The sequence below is a fragment of the Rana temporaria genome, chromosome 2 (genome assembly GCF_905171775.1).
Source record: "Rana temporaria chromosome 2, aRanTem1.1, whole genome shotgun sequence".
Classification (NCBI taxonomy): domain Eukaryota; kingdom Metazoa; phylum Chordata; class Amphibia; order Anura; family Ranidae; genus Rana; species Rana temporaria.
The window spans coordinates 103,650,728-103,664,576 of NC_053490.1; the positions used below are offsets into that span (position 1 = coordinate 103,650,728).

Consider the following 13,849-nt stretch of genomic DNA (forward strand, 5'->3'; position numbering starts at 1 on the left):
AATTTTTTTCATTAAAATAAAAAAGATGTTATACTTACCTGCTCTGTGTAAGAGTATTGCATAGAGTCTGTACCTGTACCTCCTCTTCCGGAGTCCCCCACTGGTATTCTCCACTCTGCCTTCTCCCCGTGTATCCCCATAAGAAGCCACTCGCTACATACGGGTGTGCTCCCAATCTGGGCTGTGTGCATCCATAGACACACACAACACGGCTCTGCCCCACCCCCTGCTCTCTCCTCACATGATTTGACTGACAGCAGCAGGAGCCAATGGCTTCCAATGCTCTGAGCCAAGCTTGTGAGAGCAGGGAGAGGAGAGAAAAGACTTGCAGACGGGCACAGCGCTGGAATGATGTAGGACTCAAGTGAGGCCTCGTACACACGACTAAGTTTCTCGGCAAAAACCAGCAAGAAACTTGCTGGAAGCTATTTTTTTGCAGAGGAAACCGGTCATGTGTACATTTTCATCGAGGAAACAAAAAGAGAGCATGTTCTCTATTTCCTTGACTAGAATGGAGAAAATTGGCTTGTCGAGTTCCTCGACAGCCTAACAAGGAACTCGACGAGGAAAACGATGTGTTTCGCCCGTCGAGTTCCTCGGTCGTTTGTACGAGGCTTAAGGCCCCGTACACACGACCAGTTTCCTCGGCAGAATTCAGCTTCCGACCGAGTTTCTGGCTGAATTCTGCCGAGGAAACTGGTCGTGTGTACACTTTCGGCCGAGGAAGCCGACGAGGAGCTCGGCGAGGAAATAGAGAACATGTTCTCTATTTCCTCGTTGTTCTATGGGAGCTCTCGTCCCGCCGAGGTCCTCGGCGGCTTCAGGGCTGAACTGGCCGAGGAACTCGATGTGTTTGGCACGTCGAGTTCCTCGGCCGTGTGTACGAGGCCTAAGAGTTTAAGGGGAGGAACAGCAACTGGAACTTTTTTTTACCGTAAGGCAAAAAAAGTATTAACCTCCCTGGCGGTCTTCCCGAGACTGACTCGGGGTTAGATTTTCCTGCTACGATCGGTAACCCCGAGTCAGTCTCGGGCTTGCCTCGCTGAATCCACAGGCACTTTTTACTTACCTTGTCCCTGGATCCAGCGATGCCACCGCGCTGTGTGAGCGAGCGGGACCTCGCTCGATTCACATAGTGCCTCCGTGTGACGCCGATCTCCGTTCCCTGCGACGTTACGACGCACGGGGACGGAGAACGGCGCCAAATTCAAAAACGTAAACAAACACCTTACATACAGTATACTGTAATCTTATAGATTACAGTACTGTATGTAAAAAAAACACACCCCCCCTGTCCCTAGTGGTCTGTCCTGTGTCATGCATGTCATTTTATATAATAAAAACTTTTCTTTCTCCCTGCAAACTGTAGATTGTCCATAGCAACCAAAAGTGTCCCTTTATGTCAAAAATAGTTTTAGATCAGCTAAAAAACAGCGATAATAAATTATAATCACTTGCAGAATTGTGCGATAGCGATTTGTGGGGAAATTCATCATAAAAAAAAAAAAATAATGACAGCAACAATTCTGCAACTGAGCAAATTTCAGTGATTTTAATTTGATTACATTATTGAATAATTTTTATTATAATTATATTATTATTTGTTATAATTATTTATAATTATTTATTATATTATAATTTATAATTTTGTTTTTAAAAAAATGTCATACCCGGGATGCCTATTAGAATCTTGTTTGGTCAGATTTAAGTGAGTTATTTCTAAAAATTACAGACCTACAATATAAAACGCCAAATTTCCTTGCAAATAATGGTACCGCTTTCAGCATGTTTTTTCTGAAAGAATCATACCGCCAGGGAGGTTAAGGTAAAAAACCTTTTGACTTTACAACCACTTCAAAAGAGTATTATGGACAAAAATGAAAAAAAAATATGTAATCACTTAGGTAGATGCAGCATTGTCCCCCACTGGGGGATCACTCAGTCCCCCCCCCCCCCCCAGTGCCCAGAGGCTGAGCCAGGTGCCGATTCAGGGCGTTGGGTGGTCGGGATATTTTCAGAACCTGGATTGGCTGAGTGACATCAGCCAACATCAGACTTTAGCCCGCTGTCAGCTGAAAATGGGTAACAGGGTTGCAGAACAAACTGCACTCCTGTGACCTACAGGATAAGTATAGCCAAAATAGCTTTGGCTATACTTCTCCTTTAATTAAGTGTCATGACGTGATATTTCAATAAACTGTAGTTAAAAAAAATGTGAACAGTGTGATAAGCTGCGATCAGCGCACGGGCACTGCTGTCATCCCACTGCATACCAGCTGCTGCGCTGTAACCCAGAGCCTGGTGTGAATGTACCTTAAAGGAGTGTAAAATGATCAATATTCTCTTAGCATAGTAAATAGGGTGAAACTGTGCTACATTATTATTATTATTATTATACTCGATTTATATAGCGCCAACAGTTTACGCAGCACTTTACAATGCAGAGGGGGATTATAGTACAATTATAGTACAATTACAGTACAGTACAGTACAATTACAGTACAGTTCAATACAGAAGGGTCAGCGAAAGTCCGTTTTTTCTCTCAGAAAAGGTGTACTTTAATAAATTCAAATCCAGCCAAACAAGTTATGTGTTATATATATAGGTGACCCAGGAAACACATGCACAGGTTGGAATGGAACTAAGGAACCCAGGGCTGCAAGACAAGCATGCTAACCATTTAGTGAGTGAATGACAGGCTGTCATAATCCCCAGCACCTTCCCTACATAGTGACGTCTATGTCACACAACATAAAAGAAATCCCCGGAGGCACAGCAATGCACAGAATAGTCATTAATTATAAACACATGCTCTAGTTTGGTATGCTGATACAGATTACAGTGTGTTAGTTGTGGTTATATTGTCTGATGCAGCAAGAGTGAAGAAATTAGTGGGGAAAATCATGACTTTAATTAAGTTGTGGTAAATATCTTCCTTTTCTTAATATCCATGTAACAAATAACACATGCTAAGTAAGAAATATGCTATCCCACAACCATTAAAGTAGAATTCCACATAAAACCTAACTAGACTTAAAAATGTTCCCTCCCCTTCCTAACACCTATACTAACTAACTTGTGTAAAGAAGATCTATATACTTAGCTACTTTCAGCCCGCTCCGATCCCGTCATGTGATCCGGCTCTCCCGTGTTAGCCAGCAGCGGCTGCAGGGGAGAAGAGAGAGTACAGACAACAGCTGCACCATGGGGGACTTCATCGCTCCTGGCTTTTACAGGTGTTTTCAGCTGCTCTCTCTATTCCCCTTGAGCTGCCACTAGCTGACACTGAGGATTACAATACTGGACAGTCAGTCATAGTCATGTTCCTTCTTCCATTCAGTAGCATCAAAAATCAAAAGTTAGCAGCCCATTCACATCTGAACTTTTTCCTTTGCATTTTTAGGCCCGAGAAAATAAATCTCAGCTGCAGTCTAATGTTGGGTAAGGCACCATACAGTATATTCTACAGAAAACGCACAGCAGTTGCCTTACAAACTGCTGCATGTAGCGGTTTAGGTACTCAAATTCTTAAATTACAAATACCCCACAAGAGCCGACGTAAAGCTGCCTATGAAAACCACCCACATTTTTTTATTCTGGTCCATATCAAGTAAATTGAAAATACTAATTTAAAATTATATGAGGTTACAGTTTTTCAACAGTTTTTTCTCACACCTGATGAAGTTCAATGACGAAACGCGTCACTGGATTGCAGCAAAATTCAGTTGGTAGCTGGTTTTCTGTAATCCAGCTTGTATTTGAAGCTTGTCCAATTGGAACAATTTTTTACGAGTGCTGATAATGGTGCTATGGTGCACTATCAATATGTGAGAGACACTTTGGGGTTGATTTACTAAAACTGGAGAGTGCAAAATCTGGTGGAGCTCTGCAAAGCAAGGTCCATAAAGACATGGATGAGCGAGTTTGGGGTGGAGGAACTTGACTGGCCTGCACAGAGTCCTGGCCTCAACCAGATAGAACACCTTTGGGATGAATTAGAGTGGAGACTGTGAGCCAGGCCTTCTTATCAAACATCAGTACCTGACCTCACAAATGCGCTTCTGGAAGAATGGTCAAACATTCCCATAGACACACTTCTAAACCTTGTTGACAGCCTTCTCAGAAGAGTTGAAGCTGTAGTAGCTGAAAAGGGTGGGCCAACTCAATATTGAACCCTACGGACTTAGGCCCCTTTCACACGGGGCGGATCAGTAATGATCCGCCCCGTGTACCTCCGCTTGCTCAACGGGGATCGCTCCGTTGATCCCTGCTGAGCTGGCGGATGACAGGGCGGTCCCCGCACACTGTGCAGGGACCGCCCTGTCTTTTCTCTGCTCTCCCCTATGGGGGGATCAGATGAACACGGACCGTATGTCCGTGTTCACCCGATCCGATCCGCCAGACGGATGGAAAAGTCGATTTTTCCTCCGTCACCGCTGACATCCTCGGCTCCATAGAGGAGCATGGAGCGCCTGTTCAGGTCCGCCTAAAAAACTGGCAGGCGGATCTGAACGGGCCGCCCGTGTGAAAGAGCCTTAAGACTGGGATGCCATTAAAGTTCATGTGCATGTAAAGGCAGGTGTCCATAGGCGTGCACACAGGGTGTGCCAGGTGTGCATGGGCACACCCTAACCCCTCCTCCTAGGAGCGGGGAAGGGGCTGGTAAATATTTAATTAACCGGTCAACCTTTTCTCAAGGAAGACAGTCGGTGATCTGTACCAATCACTCCTTTTATCATTTTTAACTGAAGGATAGTAAACTATGTTTACTGCAGGCTGCAGAGAAAGGGACTAGGGAATTTCTGTCTTCAATTTCATTCTATTTCTCAAAAGTGAGACATCAGGGGTCTGTTTAGACCCTTTAAATTTCACTAAAGCCCCACAACAGGGCTCCTAAAAAAAACAAAAAATAAAAACTTGTAAGAATATTGTAAAAAATAATTAACAAATAATAAGAATAAAAAAAAGTACTGACACCATCCACTGCTCTACTGACACCAATCTTTGCTGTACTAATGCTGTCCAATTCTCTGCTGGTATACATGCATGTGTTTGTGCTCTGGGGTGCCTAATGCAATAGGCTGCGCACACCAATGCAGGTGTCCCAATACTTTTGGAAAAATCTGTATGCTAATACCAGCAGCAGCTGCCAAGCAAAAGTAATTAAAGACCTGAAGGGTCTAATGGGCTCTAGCAGTCTTATGACAGAAAGTGGTTCAGCTTAGTTAGCCCTGCTGACAACACCAAGCGCATCAACCTTGATTGAAAAACTGAAGAAGGTGGGATGGAAAAAATGTGGCCTGCAGCCAGCCACACTGCAGTCACTGTTTGGGTATTCTGACAGCCATAGGTGCCAGCTGTCAGAATACAATATCCAGGGGAGAGTCATCCATCTTTTTAGCATTCGTATGGGGAATATGAATTCTTCTCATTCAACCCACTGAACTGAATAAGAAAAATGTTTACGTGTATGGCCAGCTTAACTTAGGACACAACAAAGTCTCCAAATATAACGTTCTGCTAATAAAAGTTTGGGGAACACTTTATTACGGTCTTTAACGTGTCAAGTATCAGTTTTCTCACTGCTCTTGGACTATAAATGATATTGTTACACATTCTATCTATTGTAAAACAAGCAGTGTGACCCATGTGGACCCCGATCCCTAGGCTGTGCACCCCTAGGCAGTCCTTCCCCTTCACTTTCTTCGCCTGAACTTAGCAGCAGCCCCCATAAACAGGAGCTTAGAGGAAGATGAAAAAAAAGAGGTACATATCATGTTTCATGCAAGCACTGGAAAGACTAAAATATGTTTCTTAAGTACTACTGTATGTGGCAGATTTCATCATCTTGATACATATCTACAGCCTTGAGGCCATATTCTTTTTTGTTGCAGCAGATGTGCTAAGTGGTGATAAAAGCTCAAGTGTGAAAAAGCTCTTGCAGCAAGTGCCTGTGCATACGTATATACAGAAATATGTACGTCTACAAAGTTTAATAGTAGAAACATTTGTTGCTGTGTATTGTGTGTATTGGCTTTTTGTTTGTGTTCTAAACTTTTCTCTGCTCACATTTGATCTTTCTGTCTTTGACAACTAAAAAGTTCCACGCATGTACAGTCACAGCTACGGTGCCCACTTCTCTCCCTCTCTGTCAATCCATTTCAGCCTTTCTGGCTCCCTTTCTCCCCTTAGGTCAGGATGTAGTGGTACATTCCTGTGGCGTGAAACTCTGCATTTTCCTTTCAATATGAGTCGCCTGTGAGAGGGAATCCATCTCCCCCTCCTTTCCTCTCTCTCTCTCCCCTCCCTGTCAGTAAGATGCAGGCAGCCAGCTCTGTATGAACCCTGCCAGAACCCCCTTTGGGTGCAGTAACCTCCATGTGACCCAGCCCTGTGTCAGTCCTTCCTTCTCTGCCTGCTACACAATTTTCCAAGGCATTGATACTATTACACGCCTGCCCTCTCTCTCCCTCTCCTGGTCCCTATTACTTTCTCCTCTCGTTCACCCTTTCTTCATCCCGTCTCCCCCTTCCCCCTTTCTCCCCTCCTCCATTGCCTGCTTTTATTTCTCTTGGTGCCTTCTCCATATTTTTCCATCTCGGAATAGCTTAGTTTTTTTAAACGCACTTACTTTCCTTTCTCATGAACCATTTCCCTTTTTCTGCAGTTACACCGCTAGATTTTTTTTTCTTCTCGCACTTTTCCTGTTATCTGAAATGTTCTTCAACTCCTTCTAAGTTTAAATGGATAAATAACGTGACCTAACTGCCATTGTTAACATTCTCTCATCAATGTGACCTAACTGCCATTGTTAACATTCTCTCATCAACGTGACCTAACTGCCATTGTTAACGTTCTCTCATCAATGTGACCTAACTGCCATTGTTAACATTCTCTCATCAACGTGACCTAACTGCCATTGTTAACGTTCTCTCATCAATGTGACCTAACTGCCATTGTTAACGTTCTCTCATCAACGTGACCTAACTACCATTGTTAACTTTCTCACATCAACCTGTAACATAACTGCCATTGATAACACTCCATCATCAACGTGTGACGTAACTGCAATTGTTAACATTCTCTCATCAATGTGACCTAACTGCAATTGTTAATGTTCTCTCATCAACGTGACCTAACTACCATTGTTAACATTCTCTCATTAATGTGACCTAACTGCCATTGTTAACTTTCTCACATCAATGTGTAACATAACTGCCATTGATAACATTCCATCATCAACGTGTGACGTAACTGCAATCGTTAACGTTCTCTCATCAATGTGACCTAACTGCAATTGTTAACGTACTCTCATCAATGTGACCTAACTGCCATTGTTAACGTTCTCTCATCAACGTGACCTAACTACCATTGTTAACATTCTCTCAGGCCTCGTACACACGACCGAAGAACTCGTCGGAAAAGACACATCGTTTTCCTCGACGAGTTCCTTGTTAGGCTTGTCGAGGAACTCGACAAGCTTGCTTTGCGTACACACAGTCAAGACAGAATCTCCTCGTACAACACATACAACGGCAGGGGAAGTTCGATTCCACTGGCACAACCCTTGGGGCTGCTTTTGCTAATCTCATGTTACTGCGTGTTAAGTAAAAGTTTGGTCGGAGACGATTTGCACTTTTCAGTCTGTTACAGCGTGAAAAATGTGCTATCTCCATTACAAGCGCTACTTTTACTCCCGTCTCATACTTTATTCTGAGCATGCAAGGGTTTCTTAGCATACACACGCTCGAGTTTCTCGTCGAAAACCAGCCCGAAGAGGAACACGACGAGGAAATTGAGACTCCCGTCGAGGAAAAAGAGAACTTGTTCTCTTTTTTTCTCGTTGAGTTCCTCGACAGTTTCCTAGATCAAAAACGTACACACGACCGGTTTCCTCAGCAAAAAAGCTCTCCCACCAAGTTTCTTGATGGATTCTGTCGAGTTTCTCGGTCGTGTGTACGAGGCTTCATTAACGTGACCTAACTGCCATTGTTAACTTTCTCACATCAACCTGTAACATAACTGCCATTGATAACACTCCATCATCAACGTGTGACGTAACTGCAATTGTTAACATTCTCTCATCAATGTGACCTAACTGCAATTGTTAACGTTCTCTCATCAACGTGACCTAACTACCATTGTTAACATTCTCTCATTAATGTGACCTAACTGCCATTGTTAACTTTCTCACATCAATGTGTAACATAACTGCCATTGATAACATTCCATCATCAACGTGTTACGTAACTGCCATTGTTAATGTTCTCTCATCAACGTGACCTAACTGCCATTGTTATCATTCTCTCATCAATGTGACCTAACTGATATTGTTAACGTACTCTCCTTAACGTGTGACATAGCTGCCATTGTTAAAAAAATTTCATCAATGTGTAACATAACTGCCATTGTTAACGTTCCATCATCAACATGTGACAAAGCTTCCATTGTTAACGTTCTCTCATCAACGTGTGACATAACTGCCATTGTTAACGTTCTCTCATCAACGTGTGACATAACTGCCATTGTTAACGTTCTCTTATCAATGTGTGACATAACTGCCATTGTTAATGTTCTATGCATCGCATACCAGCACATTATGTTAAACTTATCTTGAAACAAAGCTCTGTCAGCACCGAGATGTCAGAGCTGCGGGCACTCCCATCTTCACCCGTCTTGCTACGGGTTCGCGGACTTCAGCTCTGTGACTGGCCAGAGCTGCGATGACGTCACGGAAGACGCCGGTTTCGACACAGGGCTCTAAAGGAACGGCACGGATGGCTGTTCCTTCAGAGCGCATGTGCCAGTAATGTCATTGGCTGCATTTACAGTAAATATCTCCTAAATGGTGCACATTTAGGAGATGTTTACACTATATATAGGTAAGCCTTATTATAGGCTTACCTATACGTAAAAGTTAGTGATGAAACATTACTTACACTTTAACTTTGTCGTATGACATAACTGCCATTGTTAACTTTCTCTCATCAAGGTGTGACATAACTGCCATTGTTTATTTTTGACTAAAGCCCAGTAAACATGGGACGAATGTCGGGCAGTACCAGTCGGTTCAATAGAAGCCGGCTATCATTCGACCCATGTGTACGACAGCCGGTCATGCCTAAAAAAGGGTCATGTCCAAAAAAGGTCTGCCAACAAGCTTAGCCAAGAGAGCGCCGGCCGTAGTGTTCTGGCGGAGGCTTCCTCCTGTAAGGAACACAATAGCACAGCAGGGGAGATCACTTTACTAAGATCAGATTGTTAGTACAGAGGCTCCAAACTGAGCTGTCAATAGTAGTGTGTATGATGCTTAAGGCAGGCCATACATGGAGTGAATTTATTTCCTTCAACCACGCGTTGCAGGAAAGAAATTCGATCAATTCCCCTATCAACACAGCCACTGAAGACAGCGATTATTGCTAGCGGCTATAGCAGCCACTAGTGATAATCGCAAGTAAAACCCGACATGCTGGTTGTACCCAAGTTGATCAATTGATCAACTTGGTACATTCAGCCTGCCCATACACAGTTTGAATCTCAGCCAGTTCAGCAGGAAGGATTTGTACTCACTAGTAGGTTTTCATTTGAACGTTCAAACTAACATTCCTACAAACATTTACAGTGTATTTGATGTCATTCAAAAGTAGTTCATAAGTTTGTTTGCTTTTAACCTTCGATTTTTGAAATAATAGACTTTACTAAATGAGAACCACATACGGTGTTAAAAATTCCCTTGTTTGAGAAAAAATTTCCATTCTGCTCTTTTGAATTTTCTCGTCCCTGCGGTTCAAAATGAATGTTGATTTAACTTCACTAACTATTGGAAAACTGAACTAACATTCTTAATACAAAAAAATGTAAACAGAAATCTACTGGTGTTAATCCAGCTTAAAGCCTCGTACACACTAGTAGTTTTTTTGTAACTGACAGCTCAGGTCGGAGCCACTGTACTAACACTCCGATGTTAGTATATCTGTTATGCTATTGTGTTCTGACATGGGGACAGCCCCCCTGCCAGAATACTCCATTCAGCGCTCTCAGCCAACCAGCCAGGGTTGTCGGGAAGAGGCCCTTGTCCCCATAAACATGGGGGAAAGGTGCTTGTTGAGGGCCTGTGACCTGGAATGAGGGGGGGTGTGAGGGAACTCGCTCGTCCCCTCCCTTACCTGACCTACCGGGCTGCATGCTCGGATAAAGGTCTGGTATGGATTTCGGGTAGCACCCCACACCATTTTTTTTAATTGCCATGGGGAGGGGGGTATCCCCACAGCAAAAAATCTGAAAAAATGTTGGTTTCTTCTGTCATAAAAATGGAGCTTAGCAGAGATGGATGTCAGTGGTTGATCATCCGCTATCGCATAGAGATACGGAACGGATGGATAAAGAAATGACATACGAACGGCTGTGTGAAAAGGGCCTTAGACATTTGTCACTGTAACAAGTGTCCTATTAGGATAGTTGAGCTCTTTTTCCTTTCTGACTACAACTTAGTGTAGTAGATTTACTAAAACTGGTGCAGTCAGAATCTGGTGCACCTGTGCATGGTAGCCAATCAGCTTCTAACCCGAGCTTGTTCAATTAGGCTTTGGCAATAAAACCTGGAAGCTGATTGGTTTCTATGCAGTAGTCAGTGGAGTCACTAGGGTTGGTGTCACCCGGTGCGGTAAAACATGGTGTCACCCCCCTCCCCTTCCACCAACTATAGTCGCTCCTCAATACAGACCCCCCTCCTTCAGAACAGACCCCCTTCCAAGTATAGTCCCCCCTTAATACAGACCCTCCCTCCAGAAAGTATAGTCCTCCTCAGTATAGACCCCCCACTTAGTACAGACCCCCCTCCCTCAGTATAGACCCCTGACTAAGTATAAACCCCCTCCATCAGTACAGACCCCCCTCAGTACAAACTACCCCCTCCCCCATCAGTACAGACCCCCCAGGACAAAAGCACCCCCCTCCATTAGTACAGACCCCATCCCCCAGGAAAAAGCACCCCCCTCCATTAGTACAGACCCCTCCCCCCAGGACAAACCACCCCCTCCATCAGTACACCCCCCCAGGACAAACTACCCCCCTTTATCAGTAGTACAGCCCCCCTAGGACAAACCACCCCCTCCATCAGTACACCCCCCCAGGACAAACTATCCCCCTTTATCAGTAGTACAGCCCCCCCAGGACAAACCACCCCCTCCATCAGTACACCCCCCCTGGACAAACTACCCCCTTTATCAGTAGTACAGCCCCCAAAGGACAAACTACCCCCTTTTATTAGTAGTACAGCCCCCCACCCGTCAACACCATGGAGGACAAACCTCCCTCATCGCAAGCTGACACCCCCTCCCTCGATCGAATAGATTGTGACAGGCAGCAGAGAGAGACAGAGGAGGAGGAGGAGGAGAACACCCATGGCCGCGGCGCTGGAGGTGGGTTTCCAGCTGAAAGAAAAAAAACTTTTAAGTCAGCAAGGGCTTTCCTCACCCTTGGGATGGTGTCACACCTGTAGCGCGTGGCACCCAGGTGCGGACCGCACCCCCCGCACACCCCTAGCAACGCCACAGGCAGTAGTGAGTCTGATTTTGCACTCTCCAACTTTAGTAAATGAACCCCAAAATGTCAGTTGTTCCCTCACTTTCAGTCCCTGTGACAATGGTCATTCGGAGTAATAGAGATGATAAATCTCTCCAGTGAGGTCACAGAGAGCAAAAAAATCCTTACCTATTCTATCAAGAAAACAATTGGCTTTAGATGCACAGATTTGTGATGTAGACAGGTAAGCTTTCACATATTTAAAAGAAGACTATTGGCACATCAAAGTAGGCAGTAGTCTGCATCATTGTTTCTCAATCTGTAATCCATGGACCATTGGTGGTTCGCAGGCATGTGCCAGGTTCTCTGAAGCCATCGTCTTACACTCTGCTTTAGGATAAAGGAGTAAAACTGAGGTGAGAAACAGTAAAGAATAGGGGCCATAAAAATCAGATAACACTGAGTGAAAGAATATGAGACACCATAGGAAAGTGGCAACAAGGTGTCAAGTAAGTGAGAGAAGGGCAGAAAAAGACCACAACTAAGTGTGACATCTGTCTTTAGGTTACAATTTTACAGAGTAAGAAGTGAATGTGCACATACAGTAGGTACTTCATTTCATCTGTGAAAAGTGGTCCATAGACCAAAGAACTTTACATACCACTGGCCTAGAACTGGCATCTTGCCTAATGTCCCATACACACGGTCGGATTTCCGACAGGTTTTTTCGAAGGAATTCCACTCAAGCTGTCTTGCATACACACAGACACACCAAATTCCCACCATCGAAAACATGGTAACATACAACACTACGACGAGCCTAGAATAATGAAGTTCAAAGCTTCCTAGCATGTGTTGAATTGTTTACGAGCATGCATGTTTTTTCTCCGTCGGAATTCCATACAGACGAACGGAATTTGTTCTATTTCTAAGTCCGTCTGAATTTCCGACGGAAAAAGTCAGATGGGGCATACACACAGTCGGAATATCCGTCGAAAAAATTCCATCTGACTTTTTCCCATCGGAAATTCCGACCGTGTGTATGCGGCATAAGGCTCTGTTCACATCCCATAGTTTTAAGGTGTGTTGTGGGTACAGTGCATTGATATTGTCCTGCTTGTTGCATCTTTGATGCCGTCTCCAGCAATACACACTTTACATAACGTGTAGTGTAGTGCCAATATAAAGTACAAAGATTCCTGAATATTGTTATAAAGGAAAGAACGTCCAAAAAAGAAAAAAAGAGTCTGACAGTGTTCTTAATTGATGAAAAGTGAAATCAGCAAGGTAACACCATAACACGTGTAGAGTCTTCTGATGCCGCGTACACACAATCAGAATTTCCGACAACAAATGTTCGATGTGAGCTTTTGGTCGGATATTCCGACTATGTGTATGCTCCATTGGACATTTGCTGTCGGACTTTCCGACAACAAATGTTTGAGAGCTGGTATTCAATTTTTCCGACAACAAAAGTTCTTGTCAGAAATTCTGATCGCAATTCCGACGCACAAAAATCCTACGCATGCTCAGAATCAATTCGATGCATGCTCGGAATCATTGAAATTCCTTTTTCTCGGTTTGTCGTAGTGTTGTACGTGACCGTGTTCTTGACGTTCAGAATTTCCGACAACATTTGTGTGATCGTGTGTATGCAACACAAGTTTGAGCCAACATTCCGTTGAAAAAAAATCCACGGTTTTGTTGTCGGATTGTCCGATCGTGTGTATGCAGCATTAGAGTACTTAGAAGGCTAGCCACCAGCATCAAGTAAATTCAAGACTCACCAAAAGATATGGCTATCATTACAGTAGTATATACGCCTGTGATAAATTGGATGTCCCCCGGGAGTCAATACAGAAGCCCACTTCCAATGGTACCTTTTAATATGCTTCAACTAGAGTAAACAAAGCTCACCAAGAGCCAAGAATGATCTCCAATAGTGTAGAATTTTTATTTTTGCGCTGGTGGGACCGCTCCAAAAGTCCTGCTAGCAGCATCTTTGGAGTGGTGAAAGGAGCGGGGTGTTTACTGCTCCTCCACCGCTCCTTCCCATTAAAAACAATGGGACACCGCAGCTATATCACTGGCAATGCGCCTCTGCAGAGGCGCATTGCCGGCGGTATTAACCCTTTTATTGGCCGCTAGCGGGGAATAAAACCGCACAGCTAGCGGACGAATACTGACGCAATTCCGTGGCAATTCTGAAGGTATATCGCTGCTAAAAATAGCGGCGCTATACCGCCACTGCACCTCCCACCCCAGTGTGAAAGGGGCCTAACACCGATATGTTTTTCAGTGCAGTTACAGCATGTTGCATTTTAC

General features: G+C 44.0%; 1 protein-coding gene and 1 long non-coding RNA gene across 3 annotated transcripts in view; both read right to left on the reverse strand.

Annotated features, from left to right (window-relative positions):
• RARG (retinoic acid receptor gamma) overlaps window positions 1-13,849 on the reverse strand; it is a 308,995-nt gene that overhangs the window by 98,055 nt on the left and 197,091 nt on the right. The gene's annotated exons all lie outside the window — the stretch shown is intronic.
• On the reverse strand, window positions 6,166-7,449 carry LOC120929315. Its single transcript, XR_005747365.1, has 2 exons — window positions 6,800-7,449; window positions 6,166-6,762 (listed from the first exon to the last, which is right to left on the reverse strand). It is a non-coding gene; the product is annotated as an uncharacterized LOC120929315 (long non-coding RNA).